Here is a 23,318-nt window from a genome sequence, read left to right as displayed (position 1 = left end):
GACATTTTCACAAATGTCAAAGCATTCAGATTTTATGTATTCAAGTCAAGTCACATTTATTCAGTGCTTTATACAACACACATCTTCAAAGCAGCTTCGCGTTATAAAAAGGAAAAATAAGTTAATGTTGCAATATTTAGCTAGTATTAAACATTTAATATCAGCTGTCAAGCTGCTCAACAGAAGACAGTAGTGTCATTATTCAGCTCCATTTAGTTCAGTGTTAATTAATTTCAGTTCATTAACTGTGTCACTGTTGCAAAGTTCATCAGTTATGAAACAAATCCAATTCAGCTACAAGCAGCTCCACAGAAGACAAATAGTGTCAATATTTAGGTCAATTTAGCAAGATGAGCAACTTCAGTCCTGGAGGCCCACTGTCCTGCAGTTTATCTCTAACCCTAATCAAATACACCTGCCTGTAGCTTTCTAGTGATCTTGAAGACATTGATTAGCTTGTTCAGATGTGTTTGATTAGGGTTAGAACTCTGCTGCACAGCAGCCCTCCAGGACTAAAGTTGTTCAGTCCTAATCTAGTGCAAGAATCTCCAAACCTGCTCCTAGAAAGTTAACGTACGATAGATCTCCAGGAGGTAGGTTGGAGATTCCTAATCTAGTGGCCATAATTATTGGTGAGGCTCATGTGTTGGAAGTAAAAAGATTTATACAGAAAAGATATGTATATGTAAAATTTCACACTGCAGAAAAATGTGGCCCAGTCATATTGAACAGTCATATTGGAATTCATTTGACATTTACATCATTCTAGATCAACATTTTGGCAACCTGAAAGCTGAAAACCTTTGAAAACCTGGCAACCCTGTTTTTTTTGTTTGTTTGTTTGTTTGTTTTTTGTTTTTTTTTAGCTTATGGGTCAGTTCAGAATCATGATCTGTTCACACTGGAAATCTGATAAAGGCCACATTTAAAACAAAAAAAGTGAAGAGCTATACAATAAAATCAGATCTAAGCGGAAATGAGCACTAAGGCTCGCAGTGTGAACGTAGCCTGAGTGACTCTGACAAGAGCCAAATAGTGATGGTTTGATGACAGGGTCAGAGCATCTCCAAAATGTCCAAAAAAAGCCCCTTTCAGCAGGATAATGCACCCTGCCACAATCCAAAAATTGTTGAGGAATGGTTTGAGGAACATGAGTTCAAGGTTTTGATAGATCTCTAAACTCCCAAAATCTCAATCTGATTGAACATCCATGGCAGGGGTGCCCAAACTCGGTCCTAAAGGGCCGGTGTCCTGCAGAGTTTAGCTCTAACTGCAATTAGGCACACCTGAACCAACTAATCAAGCTCTAGGCATACTGGAAACTTCCAGGCAGGTGTGTTGAGGCAAGTTGGAGCTAAACTCTGCAGGACACCAGCCCTCAAGGACCAAGTTTGGGCACCTCTGATCTATGGGAAGTGCTGTACCACCACAGTTTTGCTCCAACCCTAATCAAACACACCTGAACAAGCTAATCAAGGTCTAAAGGGTTACCAGAAAGCTATAGGCAGGTGAGTTTTTATTAGGGTTGGAGCTGAACTCTGCAGGGCTGTGGCTCTCCAAGACCAGAGTTTGCCACCCCTGTGCTGGACCAACAAATCCAGGGTTGCCCAAACTCAGTCCTGGAGGGCCAGTGTCTTGCAGAGTTTAGCTCCGACCCCAGTTAAACACACCTGAACCAGCTAACCAAGCTCTTACTAGAAACCAGAGATTTTCTGTGATATTAGAAGATCTGTATTACTTATTATTAGAGAAAGCGCAACGGTCAACTTAGATCACGTGTGGCTTGATAACCAATCACATTTCAGTTCAGAGTTGTGTGACACTCCATAGGAAAGAATAGGAAGTGCCTTTGCAATCCCACCTGTTGCAAAAAGTCAGTGACTTCACTTATAGAACTGCATTTTTTCATTGTAAACTCTAAAAAACTGTGAAATCCTAAAGTATTGTTTAGTGTAAAACATGTTGAAAATTAGCCGATAGGTAGTTGATTCATTCATTGATAAGTTGTTTCCTCTAAAAAGCTGTTTGATTTGAAAGCTCCAGTGACATCCATTTAAATTAAACAGCCATTATGCCTTTTTGGCTAAAGGTTGCAGGCTTGCCTTCTGTTGGCTTTGCTAGAAACTTCCAGGCAGGTGTGTTGAGGCAAGTTGGAGCTAAACTCTGCAGGACATCGGCCCTTCAGGACCTCACAATTTGCAGGACCTAAAGCAGTGTTTCTCAACCTTGGTTCTGGGTCCCCAACACTGCACATTTTGTATGTCTTCCTTATCGGATACACCTATTTCAGGTCCTGGAGTTCCTTCTAATGATCTCATGAGTCGAATCAGGTGTGTTTCATAAGTGTTTCAAAGTTAGGGGGGGGGCCAAGAACCAGGGTTGAGAAATACAAACTTATACCTCTTTTCCACCAAGGCAGTTTGAGTGCTGGTTTAGAGCCAGAGCCTAATTTTAAACCTGTTCTTTTTCTTTTTGTCTTTCACCCAAGAACCAGCTCGGAACCAGGAAAAGTGGATTGTAAGTAGCACCAAAACATTTCTGGTCTAGAAGTAAGAACCACATGCGTCAGGGGCTGGGGGTGGGGTTACAGTGACCAACAAGATGAACAGAAACCTGTTTTTGAAGTAGCAGTTAAACAAACATCATTGATTCGCCATGTTTGGATGCTGATGTAGGTTCGCAAATTCATTCTTGATATTAAGCTTGTTCAGGATGTGTTGGCACTGTGCAAACTGGTTGGTGTGTGGCCTTGAAGTACCGCAAGAGGAATTTAAAAGCTGAAAAAATCGTCTGCTTTCCAATCGCTCTAGCCGTGCTTTGGTGTCATGTGTCGGTTAGCCTGCGCAATGCCAAATGCATCTCAAGCAAGCCTGGTGTGTTTGTGTTTGGCGCCGATGCATTGTTGCAGGGAAAGATGAGATCTATTCAGTGACATAAGACCTGGCTCTTGCTCTAGCCCAGGGGTGTCAAACTCCAGTCCTGGAGGGCCGCAACCCTGCAGAGTTTAGATGCAACCCTAATTAGACACACCTGATCCAACTAAGTCCTTCAGGTTTAATTGAAAACTGCATAGTATGTGTTGGAGCAGGGTTGGAACAAAACTCTGCAGGCCTGCGGCCCTCCAGGAACTGAGTTTGACACCCCTGCTCTAGCCAGTGGAAAAGCAAACCGGTTCTTAGAAAGCTTGTCAATCTAACACTATCTCTGAACTAGTGCTTCACTCGGTTCCTGCTGGTGGAAAAGGATCTTCTACTAATGCAGGGGTGCCCAAACTCAGTGATGAGCTCCAATCCCAGTTAGACACACTTGAACCAAATAAACAAGTTCTTACTAGACATGCTAGAACTTCCAGGCAATTGTGTTGAGGCAAGTTGGAGCTAAACTCCGGAGGACAGAGTTTGGGCACCTGTGTGCTAATGTATTGGTGCCAGAAACCACAGGACAAGTTTAAAGGTCTTGTGGAGTCCATGTAGGTGGTTTTAATGTTGCGAGTGTATAGTGAGAGGCTCCAATTGCAATGCAGTATTGATGTACTGCATGGCAGTAGAAACCTGAAGTGAGCCATACCAGATAACACATCCTTTTTTAAAATTCCCCTCTGAAGTGTCTTAAAAGTGTCATTTTAAAGAGTTCCACACATTATTCACATTCAGTTGAATCAACGTACTCATTGATGTACACGTGGAAGAACAAAGTCTCTCTAGAAGAACAGACGGCTTATTTCTTTTGAAAGGAGTACTTCACTCTGCATTTGTCAAACCCAGACAGCTCAAGTACAGCGTTTCTTTCCACAGTTTGCCATCTGCACTTCAGTCTATATACTTTAAATCAGCTGTTAACAAATGGTAAAAGGAATAGGAGTGAAAAAAAAAAATCCTACAAAATCTTGATTCAAAAGCTTGATAAAAGGTCACAAGTTTCCACTGAGAAACCTTTGGCATTTTAAGAAAGATTTTGTAGGTTTTATCACCCCTCTTGACCTAGATTGCAAGTGCTGTTTTCCATGTCTTGGATTGTTCTAGTACTTACCCACTTCAGACATCTCAGCATTTGGCACGGAAGTCTCAGCTGCATTTGATCAATGAAAGACTAAGATCCTGTCTATCATGTCACGTGTGTCGTCTCTCAACAGCATGACAGCCAGCTCTCCATGTGGCTGTGCTCACAGAATAAAGACGTGATTGTGTCTTTTCAAGCCTGCTGCAACACAGCACAAGGTCTGCATGTGGCAGATGGGATTTAAATTAGAGGACGTCCAAGCCTACACCACATCCACCATGGATTGATCTTGGCTATCCTATATTTATGTACAGTGTTGAATTTGTAATTCCATTTTAATAGACAGATTGTTAATATTCTCCTGCATGGCTCTAGTGCATCACAACTCACCATTGTGTCATTCCAAACTGTAAAAGAAGATGTGTCAGAGATACTATTTTCCAAACAGCAAATGATTTACACTGCAAAGCCCAAACTACTAGAACAGCTTTGTGTGAGGAACAGATCCAAATTTAAATCATTATCAATTAATAATTTTATCTTATTCCAAAGCGTTGAAATGTCATGTTGTGGCAGATATGGTGTCAATGACACCATGCAGCATTGAGAGCTCTGACTGAGGGAAATATTATTGTGAATAACAAATTCAGATTTGATCTGTTCTTTACACAAAGCTGTCCAGAAGACTTTAAAGTTACATTGCATAACGTGGTGCTTAGTTGAAGCACCTTTACAGCCTCAAGTCTTTTTGGCGTGATGCGACAAGCTTTGCACATCTGCATTTGGCAGTTACCTGCCTTTCATCTCCTCACCTCTTCATCTCTCTGGCAGACATTTTCAGATTCTCCAGAAATATTTAATTGGGTTCAAGCCCAGGCTGTGGCTGGGCCACTCAAGGACATTCACAGTTGTCTATAAGCCACTCTTGCTGTGTGTTTAGGGTCATTGTCACCTGTTGGAAGGTGAACCTTCTACTCAGTCTGAGGTTTGGAATGTTCTGGACTAGGTTTTCATTAAGGGTATCTATATTTTGCTGTGTTGAGCTTTCTTTCTACTCAAACAAATCCCTCAGTCCCTGCCGCTGAAAAACAGCCTCACAGGATAAGGCTGCTACCACCACACTTTACTGTTGTTATGGTACTGTGCTGGTGATGAGCAGTGTTTCCTTCAAACATAATGCTTGAAATTGAGGTTTATCAGACCAGAGAATCTTGTTTCTCACAGTCTGAAAGTTCTTTAGGTGCTTTGTTGCAAATTTCAAGTGGTTTTTCATGTGTCTTCACTGAGGAGAAGATTGAGTTTGGACACACAACGCCATAAAGACTGGATTGGTGGAGTGTTGCAGTAATGTGTGTGCTTCTGGAAGTTTCTCGCATCTGCATATATGATTATGGAGCTCAACTAAAGTGACCATCAGCTTCTTGGTCGCCAGTATAACCAAGACTTATCTCCATCAGTGAGAAGGGTCTGGCTGCAGACATGCACCTGCACTCTCTGACAACTGCACTTCCGGAAGTGACGTCACTTGCAGTCTATTTTATTTGTACTTTATTTATTTATTTATTTATTATTATTTTTTAATTGAATCTCTCAACATTTTACAACAGTAGCCAGGTGAAGACAAGAAAAAATAAACTAAATTACAATGTCACTCACAATCGCCACTTGCACTCTCAGCTACCTGCGACGTCACTTGCAATCCACACAAATGGTGCGTGTTGCCAAAAGAGAGAAGACACTGTGGTTGTTAAACGATTAAAACTAATTTAATAGCATAATGTACAGGGTCCTGCAAGTCATCTGTAGGAGATAAAAACAAGACCCGCAAATCCGTGGCCACAGGAAATCCAGGATATAAAAACGCAATGCATAAAGTCTCTTGTTAAGCTTTTTCCTTCCGTAGAAAACCATTAACACTTGATATGGCTCAATGTATTAAGATACATGGAGCTCAATACATGGTGCCCAGAACGCAATGCGTTAAATAGACGTTTTCCTCCTATAGAAAATCAATATAAACAAAAGACAATGATATAAAACAGCTGTAGAGATTATTCTTTATGGGAAAACACGAATGTATGCAGCATTGCGTTTATTCTTGGCTCACCTGCTTGTGTGTAGTTGTTTTAATAATGAATAGGAGCATATTGAGTTCAGTCTTTATCGTCTTTATCAACATTATGCCACGTTTTGTGAAGGAAAACACTATATAGCCTACATATATATTATATTAATAAACTGTATATCGAATTTGATACATTGAATTATATTGTATATTGAATTTTGCTTAATACATTAAGCCATATTAAGTGTTGATGGTTTTCTACGGGACGAAAACGCTTAATGAGAGACTTCATATTCTCTCGTTCATATTCTGCTTCATATTCATATTCATATATATATATATATATATATATATATAAACTAAAATAAAAAAATAAAATAGACTGTAAATGACGTCACTTGCGGAAGTGCAGGTGTCTGAGAGTGCAATTGCATGTCTGCAGCCAGACCCTATTGCCCATCAATTGCTCAGTTTGGCCAGGAGGCCTAGTTGTTGCAGACTTCTTCCATTATAGATAATGGAGTTTACATGCGTCCGTGAACCTTCAATGCAGAATTCTTTTCTAAACTCTTCCCCAGATCTGTGTTTGACACAAGCCTGTTTCTGAGCTGTACAGGCAGTTCTTATGACTTCAGAGCTTGGTTTTTGGTCTGATTTGCATTTTCAGGCCTTTTATTGAGAGGTGCATGCCTTTCCAAATCATACTTATTCAAATGAATTTGCCACGGGTTAACTCCAGTGTAGAAGTGTAGTAACATCTACAAGCAATTTGAATTCACCTGAGCTAAATTTCAAGTGTCTCTGAAATGGGCATGAATACTTATGCAATAGAATTTTTGCTTTGTCATTATGGTATGGAGTGTAGATTGATGTGAAAAAAAAGAAAGCAGTTTAACATAAGGCTGCAACATAAAACATGAAAAAAAAGAATACTTTTGCAAGTCTTTGTATATATAATTTAACTGTACAGATAATTGAAGCCTCTTTTTTTCTCCTTTTGGTTCATTAAATAGAAAGAAATATTAAAGAAATACTATTATGTTATGTATATATTAACTATGCTTAAAAACTGAACTGGCAGTTTTAGGAAGAGTAGACGAAGAAACCTTTCACATTATGCATTAATTTTACAGAAAATGCTGAAACATCAGTAGCATCCCTTGAGTATATCTAGCAAGGTGGCCTCTGAACTAGGGTGATATATTTTACTACAGCAGCATCTCATTGCTTCTGTCACATGCATTGAAAGAGTGGTGGGCTCGGCACGTGAGACCAAATCTTACACGCTTGTTCATCTCCTACCGTGCTAACTGAGGAACCCGGATCTTGAAGGACAGCTCCTCCCATAGCACCATCCTGTGTTGTCTGTGTATCCGGCACATGGCAGAAGCTACAGGAGGAACTGCTGCCAAACGCGGAGCTGCAAACGTGTTAACCTCTCCAGCTCGCATGTGATAGCACTCGCCTCAGGTGCCTGTCTCTCTTTCTGCACTGACTGATTTCATGCTGTGGGTTTAAACAGCCCATTTTACAATATAATCCTATTTTATGTTATACACAAATAACACTTTTTGTCTGTTTTCTGTGAGTCATACTCAGGAAACGCTGCCATTTGCACCCCATTTGTGTCCTCATGACTTACACTGTTACAATTAAGAGGTTAAGCAACTTAGTCACATTATTTAATAGATTGGGTTCAGTGTGTAAAGTACTGTAAATGTTAAAACAAAAATATTGTGTTGTTTTCCATCTGAATATCTTCCAATTTGTACTTAACCATTAGTCTACCATTAGTTTTAATTGGATATTTAGAAAAACAGGTTGCATAAATATACAATAGGATATAGCTGTATATCAGCACAGCTGTGATTTGGCCTCTGACCTTGTGCTGTAGATAATCACAGCGTGCTGATATACAGCCATATCACACTGTGTGTGTGTAAATACATGAGAAACAATGTGTACTTCCTTTTGCCACAGATTCAAAACTCAGTTTGACAGTTTAATTTTAAAATATCACTTCAGAGCTTGTATTGAAAGAATGTTGAGATAGTTCATTGAAAGCTTATTGTACTGCCCCAGAAGGCACACAGTGTCATAAGACGTTGATAATTGGTTACATTTCTGTGTCAGCGTCAGGTGTCCAAAATTCAATGCCTATTGTCAACGTTCATTTGATGTCCAATACCAATGCCAGCTGACGTTGATATTTTGTTGTTTTTAGGTTATGTAACCAAAATCCAACGTTGAGTCAATGTCAAATTGACGTCAAATACTGACGCCAACTCATACTCATTCAAAATGCAACGTCTGTCCAATGTTGTGGTCCAGTTTCTTAATAAAATAAAATAAGCACAAGCACACCATATACAGGTCAGAAGATACCAAAATTGTGTGATGATGACATACAAACGCACACTCACTTGCAAATAAACTTTTATGGAAGCCTATTTGACATTATTTTGATGCCCGGTGCCTGCTGGGACTGTATTAAAAGCTCACTGTATTAGGTAAAGTATTATAAAAGAGAGAGATGGACTGAGCGAGTGAGATTACCTGCATCTGACACAGCATTCATTCTTCAGCTCAATCTCATATTCACAATAAAACATTAGTTTGAATGTTCGCTGAGGAGATATCTTTGTCGTGCTATCTTTTCATCTGTTAAAGGTGTTCTCCAATGACAGTACTGCTCCTTGTTTATAAGTCTGTTTTAGTCTCTTTCATTAAAAACTCACTCAAAAAAAACAGTGTCTTGTCACTATCTAATAGTGGAACAAAGAAACTAATCACGATCACGAACACACACCATTTCACAATACTGAATATTATTAAATACTACTAATATTTATATAAAATATAATTTACTGAATAGTTATATTTAATAAAACACAACAGCCATCATAAAAGTTGCTAGGCATTTCATTCAAACGTACAAAAGCAGCGTTCTTATATACAGCATTAAATAGATTGAGTCCAAAGACCGACCAATAAATTTGCCTCAAAATCAAATTACACCTAATGTTTAACCACAACGGAGACATCAGAGCCAGTGGCAAATTCCAGAGGAACTGGCCAAGGTGAGGCTGCTCTCGGGGTTTATGCGCGCTATACGGCTGCTGGCACCCTGTAGCTCTTATTTTCCGAAAACATCGAAGCAAATTTTCAAATAGATGTTGTCTTTATTAACAAGCCTCAAATTTGAATACATTCTCAGCTTAAAAAACTCTTAAAGGGGTCATCGGATGCCCATTTTCCACTAGTTGATATGATTCTTTAGGGTCTTAATGAAAAGTCTCTAATATACTTTAATTAAAAATTCTCAATGGTTTTGTAAAACAACATCCTTTTTACCTTGCCAAAATCAGCTCTGCAAAAATCATCTCATTCTAAGGGGTTGTTCCTTTAAATGCAAATGAGCTCTGCTCGCCCCGCCCCTCTCTTCTCTCTGTGGAATGACAAGCTTGTTTACTTTAGCCGCATTTCGCCGCATTTAGCCTCTAAACTTCCTAACTACCACGTTATAATGAAAGGCGATCGAAAAGATTCATAAAAAAATGCTTATACTCACTTCTGCTGTAAGTGAAGCTGGATCATGAATGATTCGCGCGAACACAGACGGATATATGTAGATCGACAGGCGCATTCCCTTCACAAACAAACGTAATCCACTGCATCTTCAGCGGCTCAGATGTTGGGAGTAAATGACGACCACTTTGTTCATTATTACATCCAGCAACACAACACCTCAATCGCTCAATCGGAGATATTCTTGTCTAACTTACATCCCTGCTCTGGCATCCAAATAAGGAAAGTTACTGGACTGTCACAGCTGATCTGAGGTAAGACGCTCATGTCAATCAACTATTGTGGGAGTGGCCTCTGTGGGTGTGACGGCACACCGACAGGCATCTAAGAACGGCTCGATTTGAAAAAGGGGATATTATTTTTACAGATTAATTAAAAACCACTGCATGGATTTTTATCATTATAGGGTAGATTTTTAATATACACTGCCAACACACATCAATGTTCAAACAACATGAAAAAGTGAAGTTTGCATCCGATGACCCCTTTAAAACTACATTTCACGTATTGCACAGTATTATTTATAAAATGATAGCGAATTTGGGCGTCCTCCATGACACTCACGTGATACAAACAGTTAAAACAGCTAGAATAGAATATCACACTCCAATCAGATTTGAGGACCAGAGAAAAATACATAAATAAATAAATAAATAAATAAATAAATAAACAAATATATATACTGTATATATATATATACAATCAAAATTATTCAACCCCCCAGAGCCTGTAGTACCCAGAGCATTTCTGGAGAAACCTGAAAATGCCCCCATTCAAACTTTCCTGAATTTCCAGAATTTAATAAAAACTGAACCTATAATTTTATATTATTCTACAATTCTACAATTTATTGCCATATTAAAGGTGATGATGTCAATACATAATGTAATATTTTTGAGTTATAGGATTTTTAAATAACACAGCTATGTCATAATTATTCAACCCTGATTCACCATTGCTGTTTTTAAGACACTTATTTGTATGGTGGGAAAAAAAATTTCTTAAAACACAATTAAGCCTTTAGAAACTTTTTTTTTTAAAAAAAAAAAAAAAAAACAGAATTAGATTGGGCTGTTACACATACATAAACTAAAAAAAGCCCATGCATATGCTGAAGCTGAGTAGCAAATGTGGCAAAGTAAACAGAGCTGTCTCAAAAGCTATAGAGAAGATTAGTTTTATTACATGAGAAAGTCCTAGGCTACATGAAGACTTCCTTGTTTGATCAGAGCAACTGAGAAAAATCTGCAATGTACAGCCAAAGACTTGTAAGATGACCCGATGAAAGGAGAAAAAAACATTTCAATGCAGTGTATAAGAATAACACTAGACAAGTATGGGCTTCATGTTGAAGGCATCTTGCCGAATACCACTCTGGACCATTAAGAACAAAAAGGGTGACTTGAACATTGTAAAATTCATTCTGGAAGAATGTTTTATGGGGTGATGTGACCAAACTGGAACTTTTTGGACTTATGGATCAGCAGGATGTCTGGTGCAAAAAAGGCAAAACTTGCAAACAAATAAACAGCATCTTCATTGTCAACCTGGATCTATGACAGTTACAGTTATCCCCTGTAACTTTGTTCCTGTAGCGAGAAAATATGACGTCCTGAAAATTTGCAACCTGTTTGAATGAAATGCTGAAAAAAACTGACAAAATAACACTATTTCCTGATCACGACCATTGTGCTCTACATGGGTGGAGTGTCACAATTGGCCATTACTGCTATCAGATGGTTGTTTTTAGTGGAAGTAGCTCTTTCACAGAGATTGCTCATTGTTCTTGGCTCCTGAGCGGTGAGAGTTGATCCCAGAGGGAATTGCTGTAATTTGGGGACTGTTTTTTGAACCCGTGGGTCTGAGACGAGGAGAACGTGTTTCTGTCTTGGATTCCATTGTTGCTGGGCGCCACATAAACAACAGACCGCAAGCGTCGCAGTCTGTCTGTCTGCCGCTCATGAAAAACAGCCAAGATATCAGCCGTTTCATTCCCTCCAGAATGCCCGTCCCCTATCCAAACACTCATGTGCCAAGACACCATTATGTAACATTTATCTTTATCAAATCCATCACTGGCAGTGAGAGAAAGCCCAAGGGAAGGCTTTTTCATAATTGCCAGGAGAATATGCTTCACAGCAATGTAAAAGAGGGGAGAGAGGAGCTGACAAGTAGTGGAATTGGCACTTGGCAAAACTGGAAGAGTCGCCGATGAGGATTGCAGTTAATGGGCATTCGGAGTGCAGTGCACTCTGGGGGATTGGGTCTGACACCTTGATGGGACTGAATTACAGCCGTGCGTCTGGCCGATTGACAGCGACGCTAGAGCTAGTCACTCACATGCTGAGGATTTACCACATAAATCATCATCAATTTAACTGACAGTCAAAGCCACAAAACTATTCAGTGACTATTATTAAGAATTCCTGACAATGGAAGTAGAAAAGTTTTAATAGCTGAAGATGAAGTGTGTTGTTTCTTTGTCACCCTCAAGTCTCTACAGAATTCTAGAACTGGTTCAAAGTCAGAGATGGAAATGTCTTTTTCCACAAATTTAATCTGTGTGCAAGTTGTATAATATCCAAGGTACACATTTCTAGTAATTGTGCTGTTAATTCTCATATTGCATTTTCAGAAAGTTCTGGAATATTTGTCCTCTCCCCAAATTTGTCACTATACCGAAACACAGTAATATATCATTTAATATATCATTGACCTATTAAGATTTTGCTTACATCTTTCTTGTAAATAGATTTTTTTCTGTTTTATTAAAAAGTTTTCAGAGGCTAATCAATAATTACAATTTTAACAATATTTCAAGTGCCATTTATGAGATTTGTTGTATTTTGAATCCAACTTACAAAGCAAAAAGTTTGAAACTTAAGGATTTATCAGTTTAAACCAAATACTATCATAACATCTTAGTTGATCATTCAGTATACTTTATTTCTGACAAAACACCCTATGCTTTGGTCATGACAGCACACTTTTGGTAGTGATAGTTGGTAGTGAAAGTTCCAAAAGGGTGTTTTTTTCAGTGATGCCATAGAAGAACCATTTTTGGCTCCCCAAAGAACCTTTCAGTGAACATTTCCTAAAAGAACCATTTTGAAGAACATTTTAAAAATCTAAAGAACCTTTTCTGTATTTGAAAGGTTCCATGGATGTTCAAGGTTCTTCATAGAACCATTGATGCCAATAAAGAACCTTTATTTTTAAGAGTGTAGTGACAATTTTAGACTTTTGAGCGAAGCTCAAAGATGCTCATCAGCATATGCTTAGCTAGCACAGTTCTCAATAGCGGTAAGCATATAAGAACTAAATGTAATGGAATAACTCCCAAAAAAGTGTTTTTATAGGAAAAATAGTGTTGTATATTTGGTTTCTTAAATATTCTGTCTCATAGTTTACAAATAAATAAATATATATTCTTCAACTTCACTTCAAAAAAAAAAAAAAAAAAAAAAAAAAATTATTTTTTTTTTTTTTTTTTAAAAACAGCAATGTAACACAAAAATTACTTCAATATCATTTTCATAACCTGAAATGTAGGGGTTAGGGTTCAGGACAACCACCTCCCAATAGAAAGTACCCACTAAATCAGGGGTGTCAAACTCAGTTCCTGGAGGGCCAGAGCCCTACACAGTTTAGATTCAACCCTAATTAATCACACCTGATCCAGATAATCAAGCCATTTAGGCTGCAGCCCTCCAGGAACTGAGTTTGACACCTGTGCACTAAATGATGATTTGTTTTTTGTTTTTTTTTTCATATATTTTAGCGTACTGATATTTTAAACATTATTGTGGGTTTCAGTAGATAATAAAATTACCTTTGTAAACATCTAATATTTGAATATTTAAATGCTTCTTAAATGTGTTTTTGGTGGGATCGAAGTGTGCACCAGTTTTGTAGAATGACCCATATATTATGGTCTCTGGTCTGGTCTCCTTCAATGTAAGCCCATTTTGTTATCTGCTTGGTAAAAATATTCCAAATAGTTAGAAAAGTAGAAATATGCCTGTCCTCAACAATTCTTATGACTAACTAGTTTTTACACTTAAAATGTAAAAAACTTGAGTAGTGATTTGCTTTGTAAAACTTATTGCCATCATGTTGGCAGCAATGCCATAGAAAAACCATTCTGGGTTCCTCGAAGAACCTTTCAGTTAACAGCTCTTGAGGAAAATAATGTTCTATTTATGGATGGATGGATTGATTGATAGATTTAATGAACATTTTAATCATCTGAAGAAACCTTTTGGAATAGGAAAATCCATCCATCGATGTCTTTATGGATTCCATTTTCCAGATTAACATATAAATTCAGCAAATTCGTTACATTTATATTCAAAATATATCCTGTTCTTTTTAACTTTCTATTTGTCAAAGCATCCTGAAAAAAATCAGTTTAAGCAGCACAATAGTTTTCAATGATAATATTTAGACATGTTTGTTGATGCAACATAGATTTCTGAAGGATCATTTGATGAATGATTCTGAAAATTCTGCTTTACTATCTCAGGAATAAAAAATAAAATAAAGTAGATTCGAACTCAGCCTTGGTGAACAGAAGAGACTTCTTTCAAAAACATTGTTGAAAAAATCTTACCAACTCCAAACTTTTGAACAGTATACAATGAACTGAAGATGAACAGAGATGATTTCAAATAGGAACTGAGACAGAAAGAGCAGTCTGCCATTGCACAAACAATACAGTATTGATTCTGAAGTGTTTTGAACAATGCCATTCAGCACAGCCCTCACCTTGCACTCCATGTGACTGTTACACAGTGCGCACTTACCGACAAAAAAGGCTTCATCATGTGTGAGAGTAATGGAGAAATTTATGTCACGGCACGTTGACACGTCACTGTTGTTAAGGCCAGTGACATGCACGTTCAACAGGTGATTTCACAGGAGACGTCTTCATCATTTAAAGCAGAATCTCCAAATGTGGAATGAAACGAGCTCTGGTGCTCACAAGCCTCACTGAGATTTCAGTGTGCTCCCAACAGCACGTTCGTGAATGTATGTGTGTGCGTGTGTGTAACTGTGGCTCACCATGGCTACAGCTGTTACACAGGTGAGGCTGTGGAGCCTTGGGGAGCTCATTAAAAGATTTTCAAGGAATTTATTTGGCACTGTAAAAGACAGGGAATTGATAGTACACGCAAAAACTTCACTAATAACATCCTAATCAGGGGGTTTGTAGACACACAGCTGAGTACAGGTCAAAAGTTTGGACACACTTGACTGTATCTGTTTTTCATGATCTTTTGATCTGCCTAATCCTTGAATAAGAGTTTGTGTGTGTATTTATTCATTTATTACATAATTTGATTGGAGCAGCCAGTGAAGGGAAGCTCCTTCAATAAAAAGCATCCCTGGATGCATCCCTGTGTATACAGCAGAAATCTAGACATTTGTGATTTAAGACATTTGTAATTGTTGTTTTTACATCTTTTGGTCATTACATAATTCCCATTTATGTTATTTCATATGTCACTGTAATAACTTATTCTAAAATTCTAAAACAAAGAATAAAGAGTAGGTGTGTCCATTCATTCATTCATTCATTCATTCATTCATTCATTCATTCAACCTAATAGAGTTTCACATTGGCTTTCACATTTAATTCAAATAAAAGGTCATATTTTAAAGAATTACAGATTCAGTTTACCAACAAATATATATTTTATTTTATTTTATTTTAGTTATTATTTTATTTTATTTTATTTTATTTTATTTTATTTTATTTTATTTTATTTTATTTATCTTTTTAATGTAATATGTCACTAAACTTGAATGGGCTATATAGACCTACACAACTAATATTACTATAATATATATTCAACATATATTCTCAATATTACTATTTTGACTTTATTTTTAAAACAAATAAATGCAGTCTTGGTGAGTATAAGAGACATTTTGCCATTAAAAAGTTTTTTTTGTTTTTTTTGTTGTTGTTGTTGTTGTTTTTTAAAAAAGTCTCTTATGCTTATCAAGGCTGGATTTATTTGATCAAAAATACAGAAAAAAAAGTAAAATGTGAAATGTTATTACAACAAAATAATGGTTTCTATTTTAATATACTTTAAAATATCATTTATTTCTGTGATGCAAAGCTGAATTTTCATCAGTCATTATTTCAGTCTTCAGTGTCAGATGATACTTCAGAAATCATTCTAATATGCTGATTTATTATTAGAATTATCAATGTTGGAAACAGTTGTGCTGCCATTTTTTTTTTCTTTGGACCTGCAGTACTTTTTTCAGGATTCTTTGTTGAATAAAAAGTCAAAAAAAAAAAAAAAAAAAAAAAAAAAAAAAAAATGGATTTATTAATAATATATAAATCTTAATTGCTGTCACTTTTTACCAATTTAACACATCCTTGCTGAATAAAAGTTTACATTTCTTTTAAAAAAAGAAACAATAAAAATGTACTGACCCCAAAATTTTGAACAGTAGTGTATAGCGTATTTCTGTTTTAAATAAAATGTTTTTTTTCTTTTAACCAAGGATCCTGAGAAAAAGTATCACAGGTTCCAAAAAGAATAAAAAATCAGCTTTGATCACAGGAATAAATTAGTTTTTAATATACATTTAAATAGAAAAAATATATATTTTACATTGTAATAATATTTCACAATATTATTATGTTTTTTGTTTTTGTTTTTTCAGAAATTTTTGATCAAATAAATGCAGCTTTGATGAGCATAAGAAACTTGTTTTAAAAAACAATCTTACTTATGCCAAACGTTTGAATGGCTGTATATATTTTTATTTTATGCTGGTCATGACAAATTCATTAAAATGAAAATTTTGCATATTCCAACTCTTCAGAAAATTTCATGGACTCAATATAGTCTGAACTGGCAAAGATGTGATCAAGTCAATCCAAGTTCAGTATGTGAAACTATTATAATGCTCATGTCTGCAAAGTGGTGAAAACATGTAAACAAGGTTGACCTTAAAATTGTGTACATAACACAGCAAAATGATACAACAGGTGCAACAAAGTTTTGGTGTTTTAGAGTGAAATGTTTCTCCATTGCATACTGTTTTTCTCTCTCGAGTTAGTTCTGGTCTTCAAATTTGACTGGCAGAGCACTGCTCCAAAAGTGGATTTTTTACTGTTTGTGTCACTCAGTTTGTCTGAGTCTGTGAATTCCAGACCAGTCCGATATTTAAATCCAGTCTGTTCCAGACCTGCTATCAGTCTGGATGTTGTTGACACACAAATTAACTGGCCAAGGTCAAGTTCATTTTTATTTATACAGCACCTTAACATGAATGTTGAGCAAGGTGCTTCACTTTGTCTTCTGTTGGAACTACAGTATTTGTATTGGTGAAAGAAAAAATAATATGCGTCAAGCAATTAATCATTTGTGCGATAGTGTTTAAATACATGAAGACTGTGATTTTAAGCATTCACGCTTCACAACCCTTTACTCTGCGTCCTGCATAATCTATTTAGTAAAGCACACATGCATGGACTATATTATGAGGCTCAACATAAGCCGCCTATGCTGACAGTCCTCATCCCATCATCTGAGCTGTTCAGCACACACACATATGCTTATCACAGAGTCAGGATTTCCGTATTTTCTGGGCAGTACATAATTAAATGTTCTCAGATAAAGCCGTTAAAGCAATCTCCTTCATGGCCACCCTGCACAAAGCAACAATAACTAAGTTACCAGCATTTAATTTCTGATGCTGAAGCGTTTTTCTGCCTCTGGTGTCCTCATGCGTTTTCCATGGTTTCAGTGAGAAATCTTCCTAGCCTTAGATCACTTTACTTGGTTTAATATCAGCCCACTGCAGAGTATGAAAGAGGTGATTGAGTGAATGGCGCATTAGTGATTAATCAGAGTTATTTGGCATGAGATAAGCTGCTCTACATCCTTCACATAAGGAGAATGGCAGGACACATATATACATGCATGCTGTTTATATGCTGTTATTATATGCACCTTTTTTCTGAGAAACCGATGAGCGCCGCCATGATGGATTCTAACTTCCGCTTGGGTGCTCCCATGTTCCGGTCTTAAGTTAAAATACTGTGTATGAAATAATAAAAAAATGTATACTCTTATCATTTTGTGGACAAAAATTCACAAACTTTGCTTCTATTGAGAGCTGTATATAGGTGTGCGCATCTGTTTTCAATGCAGCTATGACAGGTGAAAAAAAAGGTCATTCCAACACTGTAAAGTGATGAAATTATAATGGAAAATACCAGAAATGTAAAACACTGTTTCACTCGGATGAGACTTCCGCATTCAGGAGAAAGGTGGCTACACACACTACACACACACAGATTACAATTTTGCATATTACTATATCTCATTAAGCTTTTGAGAGAGAGGAGAGAAAGAGAGAGAGAAGAACTACTGTATAATAAAGCAATAAGCCCTGAGAACCCGTGGTTTACGTTGTTAGTTGTTATAAATTCCCTGTAAACCACGGCTTCACTGGGCTTATTGCTTTTATAAATCAGTTATTCTATATACGTAGTAAGGTTTTACAAAATAAAACAGAGCAAATAAAGTGTAATGATGTTAATAAAAACATTATTCTTCCACCACACAATGCAATTCCTCAAAAACAGTTGTGGCTGCAATAAAGTGGTTGCTGAGCAACACACAAACGTAAACAAAGGTGTATGTTTGTAGAGTCATTTACAACAGCTTCGAATGCGGCTCAATCAATCAGAATCAAGAACCGGAACTATCCGTTTTATAAGAAACATTGGCTGCATCCGAGAGCTCTAAAATGTTGCCTTCGGAGGCAGCATTCCAAGGCAGGAAGGCATCAAGGCACGTCCAAATACAAATTCAGTTTCATTTCCTGTCTCCAGAGGTACCTTTTTCTTCTGCAAAGTCATTGACTGATAAGACTGTCACGAATCTGGTCGGTGTCCCGCTGTCCGCTCACCACCAGATGTCACTCTCGCCCTTTCACACACAGACTGTTGCACCACACCCCGGACTACATTTCCCATCAGCCATTACACTTGACCCACGACCAATCAGCGGCGCTATAAAAGCCCCTGTATTTCGCCGTGCTAACCACGGATTGTTGTATTGTTGTTTGCTAGCGTTTTCCTGTTTCCAGGTTCCTAGTTCCCGTGGTTTTTGACTTCTCGCCTGCATTATCGTTTACGTCTGTCTAGCCGCCTGCCTTGTGGATTATCGCTCTCGTTTCCTGGACTATTCTTTCCTACTGCCTGTGTTATTCCTGTTTGCTCCCGTCTCGACCTTGCCTGTACGACCATGTCTTTGTCTCGCCCAATAAAAAGCTTGCATATGGATCCGCTCGCCTCTCGTCTCGTTCATCCTGTGACAGAACAATCCGTCAACAAGGATCCAGCAGCTCAGGACCCTGCGATACAGATCATGCTCCTCAAGCAAGGTGAGCGATCGGTTGAGGAGTACGTTATGGACTTTCATACATTAACACACCAGACTTCTATGAGTGATCTGTGTTTAATGATCTTTTTCCGTGGAGGGCTCTCTGAACCGTTCGCCTCCTTAATGCCAACACATCAGCCCCATTGGACTATAAGCCAATATCTAAACATTGCACTACATATTAGCGGTTCTTCACTTACTGTGGATGTTGCGGAGAAGCAACGCGATATCGCGCCAGCGCCGGCGCCCGTTCACAAGATGGCGGCCGCGCGCGGAGCGCGTTCATACCCTGGCGGCGACAACGGAGCCCGTGCGCAAAATGGCGGCGACTGCGATGCCCGTTCGCAAGATGGCGGCGGCGCCAGTGCGCGCTCACCAGATGGCGGCGATAACGGAGCTCCGTCATTTCACAGCTGCCTTTCCTGAGTCAAGTCAAGTTGCAGCTGTGTTTCCCGAGTCAAGTCAAGTTTCCAAGTCGAGTCAAGTTGCAGCTGTGTTTCCTGAGTCAAGTCAAGTCTCCAAGTTAAGTCAAGCTGCAGCTGTTTTCCCGAGTCAAGTCAAGTTGTTATGTCAAGTCAAGCTACTACTGTGGTTCCTGTGTCAAGTCAAGTTACAGCCATCATTCCCGAGCCAAGCACTGTCAAGATGGCCGCCACGCCAGAGCCACTGCACAAGATGGCCGCCACGCCAGAGCCACAGCACAAGATGGCTGCCACGTCAGAGCCACTGCACAAGATGGCTGCCACGTCAGAGCCACTGCACAAGATGGCTGCCACGCCAGAGCTACTGCACAAGATGGCTGCCACGCCAGAGCCACTGCACAAGATGGCTGCCAAGCCAGTGCCAGCTAACGCCATGTCAGCCAAGCCACAGCCTGCTCAGGCCATCTCAGTCAAGCCACAGCCTGTTCACGTTGTGTTTTCTGCTCCTGAGTCTGCACCCATCAGGGCCGGCCTTCCTGAAGCGGTTCCCGAGTCAAGCAAAGTCACAGCCGTGGTTCCTGAGTCAAGTCACGTCCCGCCTGACATCCCAAGATCGCGGCCTATCATGATGGCACATGTGCTGGATTCACCCCTGATGGCTGTACGGGCAGCTAAAATGGCGCTCCTTCACGTCGCGGCTGCTACCCCAGGGTCAAGTCAAGCTTCCAAGTCCGGTCAAACAACAGAGTCAAGTCAAACCAAAGCTCTTGTTCTCCACGAGTCAAGCCAAGTCACAGCTGTTCCTCATGAGTTAAGTCACGTCACAGCTGTCGTCCCTGAGCCAAGTCACGTTACAGCTGTTATTCCTGAAGCAAGCCAGGCCTCTGCAGATCCTCGTGAGTCAAGCCTAGTTGTCAGGTCCTGTCATAATGCAGCTTCCGTCTCCAGTCAAGCTTCAGCGTCCAGTCAAGCTTCAGCGTCCAGTCAAGCTTCAGCGTCCAGTCAAGCTTCCAAGTCCCGTCAAGCTTCCAAGTCCCGTCAAGCTTCAGCGTCCAGTCAAGCTTCAGCGTCCAGTCAAGCTTCCAAGTCCAGTCAAGCTTCCAAGTCCAGTCAAGCTTCCAAGTCCAGTCAAGCTTCCAAGTCGAGCAATGTCAAGGCGGCTGTTCCAGAGTCAAGCCACGCCCCGCCTGACGGCCCAGAGTCAAGCCACGCCCCGCCTGACGGCCCAGAGTCAAGCCACGCCCCGCCTGACGGCTCAGAGTCAAGCCACGCTCCGCCTGACGGCCCAGACTCAAGCCACGCCCCGCCTGACGGCCCAGACTCAAGCCACGCCCCGCCTGACGGCCCAGACTCAAGCCACGTCTCGTCTGGCCACCCAGAGCCTTACCATGACCCGTCTGACGGCCCAGAGTCAGGTCATGCCCAGTCCCCAAGTCAAGTCACACCAGACCCCAAGTCAAGTCACATCTCGTCTGACATCCCAAGACCACAGCCTATCGGGATAGCCAGTGCCCTGGACCCACCACAACCTCCCGCTGCTGCTCTACCCTTAATGGCTATTGCCATCTGGTGTGTGTGGGCTGCACATTGTGCTTCTGGGGTCACGTCTGCTCCCAAGCCTGCTCCAGAGCTCCCGTCCGGTCACAAGCCTGCTTCAGAGCTCCCGCCTAGTCACAAGCCAGCTCCAGAGTTTTCGCCTGGTCACAAGCCTGTTCCAGAGTGCCACTTGGTCGGAGAAGCTGCGCCAATACCTCCAGAGGTGTCAGCCATGGCTGTGGATCCTCCCTTGGAGGTGGCGTCCCCTACAAGCTCTCTGCTTCTCTCCCTTCTCTGTTTGTCTCCTCTGTCTCTGCTTTCCCCAGGTCCCAGATCGTAAAGCGGGGTCCTGTTCCGCCCCGGAGGGCCGCTGCGCCTCCTGTTCCGCCCCGGAGGGCCGCTCCGCCTCCTGTTCCGCCCCGGAGGGCCGCTCCGCCTCCTGTTCCGCCCCGGAGGGCCGCTCCGCCTCCTGTTCCGCCCCGGAGGGCGGCTTCGCCTCCTGTTCCGCCCCGGAGGGCGGCTTCGCCTCCTGTTCCGCCCGGAGGGCTGCTCTGCCTCCTGTTCCGCCCTGGAGGATCGCCCCGCCTCCTGTTCCGCCTCGGAGGGCTCGGGCGTCGCCTGTCCCGCCTCCGGTTCCGCCCTGGAGGGCTCCTGCGCCTCCGGCTCCGCCCTGGAGGGCTCCTGCACCCCCTGCTCTGCCTCCGGCTCCGCCCTGGAGGGCTCCTGCGCCTTCTGCTCTGCCTCCTGCTCTGCCTCCGGCTCCGCCCAGGAGGGCTCCTGCGCCTCCTGCTCTGCCTCCGGCTCCGCCCTGGAGGGCTCCTGCGCCTCCTGCTCCGCCCTGGAGGGCTCCTGCGCTTCCTGCTCCGCCTCCAGCCCCTCCCTGGAGGGTACCTGCTCTGTCGGTTCTGCCTCAATCACCGGGTCCTCCGCAGGGACCTGGTCCTCCAGCCCTCGCCCTGTCTCACTCCCGCCCCACCGCTCCCCTGGACTGTTACTCTGTTGGAGCGTCTGGAAGCCGCTCCTTGGGGGGCTATGTCACGAATCTGGTCGGTGTCCCGCTGTCCGCTCACCACCAGATGTCACTCTCGCCCTTTCACACACAGACTGTTGCACCACACCCCGGACTACATTTCCCATCAGCCATTACACTTGACCCACGACCAATCAGCGGCGCTATAAAAGCCCCTGTATTTCGCCGTGCTAACCACGGATTGTTGTATTGTTGTTTGCTAGCGTTTTCCTGTTTCCAGGTTCCTAGTTCCCGTGGTTTTTGACTTCTCGCCTGCATTATCGTTTACGTCTGTCTAGCCGCCTGCCTTGTGGATTATCGCTCTCGTTTCCTGGACTATTCTTTCCTACTGCCTGTGTTATTCCTGTTTGCTCCCGTCTCGACCTTGCCTGTACGACCATGTCTTTGTCTCGCCCAATAAAAAGCTTGCATATGGATCCGCTCGCCTCTCGTCTCGTTCATCCTGTGACAAAGACAGTGAGGCAGCAAGTCAGCTGTCTAGGCTTTTGGACACTGCCATTAACTGTCCTAAAAGTGTGGGCTTTATATTTAACAAGTAGATTTTAATTTAAAATGGACCATAGTTAACTGTGAATGAGTTATAAAATGATTTTTTCTACTTTTGAATATATATATATATATATATATATATATATATATATATATATATATAATTCTTATTTATTATTTTTATCTTGTTTTCTAGTATAAATATCTAAAAAAAAATTTGATGATACATTTACAAAAATCATCAAAATTGTAAAAGTTTTTGCTTAAAACACAAAAACATAATATCTGCCAGTGTGGCTAGAAAAATAATCTTGTTTTCCCTTTGAATTAAGATATTTTTCTTACCCCATTGCCAGATTTTTAAAAAACAATACAATTATTTATTTATTTATTTGTATTTATTTATTTTCTTAAACAAATCTTAATATCTTAAGTCATTTCTCTTTTCAAATGTCTTTATTTAAGAATTTTTAGATATTTATACTAGAAATAAAGACAAAAATAATAAGATAATCATTTTTATAGTGTAAGTAGGAGGCTAACACCACTTAGCACACATTTGCCTCATATTATTATCTTTTAGATAAATTTTATTTTAGTAACCAGATAAGTTGCCAGTGTTGGGGGTAACGCATTACAAGTAAAGCGAGTTACGTAATATTACTTTTTTAAAAGTAACTAGTAAAGTAACGCATTACTTTTGAATTTCTAAGAAAATATCTGAGTTACTTTTTCAAATAAGTAACGCCAGTTACTTTTTTCCC

The sequence above is a fragment of the Labeo rohita genome, unplaced genomic scaffold (genome assembly GCF_022985175.1).
Source record: "Labeo rohita strain BAU-BD-2019 unplaced genomic scaffold, IGBB_LRoh.1.0 scaffold_63, whole genome shotgun sequence".
Taxonomy (NCBI): Eukaryota; Metazoa; Chordata; class Actinopteri; order Cypriniformes; family Cyprinidae; genus Labeo; species Labeo rohita.
Note: the sequence above shows the minus strand (reverse complement) of the source record.